Below are 2,243 nucleotides of genomic sequence, written 5' to 3'. Positions count from 1 at the left end.
CACACACACACACACACACACACACACACACACACACACACACACACACACACACACACACACACACACACCTGCAGTAATCCGTGACAGCCTGCTCTGCCCTGTTGCCTTCTGGGAAATTGTGTTCCATGTCCGTACTATGAGACACTTAAACTACTTTAACTATACCCACTGAGTACTGCAGTAAGTAACGTCTACGTGTAGTGGAGTATTTTCACAGTACTTTCAGTGCTGTTAAAGTATCCGAGTACTTCTTCCACCTGTCAGTGTCGGTTCCCTGTATCCCTCCGCCGCCGCATCGCTCAGCGTCAGACACATGAAGTAGACCCACTCTTTAAAAACACAAGTTGGCATCAAACACAACAAAGACTGTCAGTTTAATGGCGTTTTGAGCTAACGTTAGCAACAACATAGCTTGCTAAAACGTTTCTGAAATGATTCCCATCTTCTGTTGTTGTTCGTAATGTGAAGGGTTTTATCATTTCATGGTTTTCAGTAACAGTTACATCGTGAACCGTTTAAGTCTGAGCATGCACGACTAGCATCTGCACTCGGCCAGAGCCGGTCTGACTCGGCTCTCATCGGGTATGACGCGATACGTCGTAAAGCGTTCACATCTGAGCATGCGCGACTCACATCGGCACTCTCCTCACATTGGGCAGTGACAGTGGCTAGGTGTTAGCTCCCCGCTAGCTGTTAGCTCCCCGCTAGCTGTTTTCCGCGGGTGTTTTACCTTGAGCGTGACGTCGCAGAGCTTCCCCTGCCGCCGGATCTCCTCCATCACGGCGTAGCCCCGCAGCGGGAGGTCGGGCACCGAGAACTGGACCAGGTCCTCCAGCTCTTCGCAGAGTACGTCTCCCATCGTCGGCGGCGGAGCGGACTGAACCCTGCGAGCCGCCGTACAACACGGACACATCCGGCCACCGGCCGCCTTCACAATAAAAGCTTCAAGGATGCTCGAAAACAAAGACATAATTTTCTATTTTTCTCTTATTTTTTCTTCTTAATATAGATTTGTAATGTAAATGCTCCTGTGTTTGATTAAATGCTCGACCCAAGGCAAAAGTTCCTTATTTTAAATGCCTTGTTTGTATATTTGTATTCTGAATCACAGTTTCATCCAGAAACAACATGACTGACGACCCGGAGTGATTATCTGTATGTCACTTTTATTCTGGTTCAACATTTCATCGTATCGACAGTTTAAATAAAATTCACTGAACTTTAAAGAACTTTATTAAACACCCTGAAAGAGAACACACATTATCATTATTATTGTTATACATCATGTTATTAATGTCTACAGCAGACACTCAGCCGCCCTCTACACAACCGACGAGATCAACTGAACAATAACAGACTTTGTTTTTTTTAATCCCCCCCATGCTAACACGTTAGCTCATACATTAGCATTCCTCTCCTTCATCCCTGATTGGCTGGCTATGACACGCTTACCTTAACCCTGGCCCTGACAATGCTAGAAGTAGTGATTATTAACATGGAGTCTGGTGGAGATATGCTGCTCTATACACACTAAAAGTAGTGATTATTTACATGGAGTCTGGTGGAGATATGCTGATGAAGACTAAATGTTTTCGGTTTTAATCTTTGAGGGAATCAAAAAGTCTCCGGAACATTTTTCTTTGAGTCTTTCTTCTTTATTGGCGGCTGCCAACTTTCAAGTTTATTTCATTCATATACAACTTTAACAGGTTTTCACCAAAGTGCTTTACAAAAACAAAAGTTATGAACAGTAAAGAGCTCGGTAGGGTGTCCAGATCTAGATACGTTAGACATGAGGCTCCTCCTGAGGGTCTTTGTCTCCACGCAGACCCTGAAGGGTTGATGTTATGGTGCAGGGGTTCTGATGGTCTTGGTCTCCACACAGACCAGGCTTTAGATTAGCAGGTTTTCAGAAGGGCATCCCTCCAGAGATCTGGCGGGCCACCTGTTCCTCCGGAGTCTCTGCTTTCTCCTTCCTCTCGCGGTTCCAGTCCTTCAGGCCCTCGGGCAGCGTCGTGTCCTCGTCCAAACCTCCCGTCCCCTCCACAAACTCCTCGTACGTCGACTTCTCAGCAAACGGACGTTTTCCCAGAAGCTCCACCATGTCGCTTTTGTCCAAAACTTCTTTCTCCAACAGCCGCATCGCAACCTGCAGGACAGGAACAACCACAATGGACACAGTTATAACTCTACATGGACCCTAACACCTGCAGGACAGGGACAGACACAACGGACACAGT

The sequence above is a fragment of the Etheostoma cragini genome, chromosome 12, assembly GCF_013103735.1.
Source record: "Etheostoma cragini isolate CJK2018 chromosome 12, CSU_Ecrag_1.0, whole genome shotgun sequence".
In the NCBI taxonomy this organism is placed as follows: domain Eukaryota; kingdom Metazoa; phylum Chordata; class Actinopteri; order Perciformes; family Percidae; genus Etheostoma; species Etheostoma cragini.
This window is presented reverse-complemented; position numbering follows the sequence as displayed.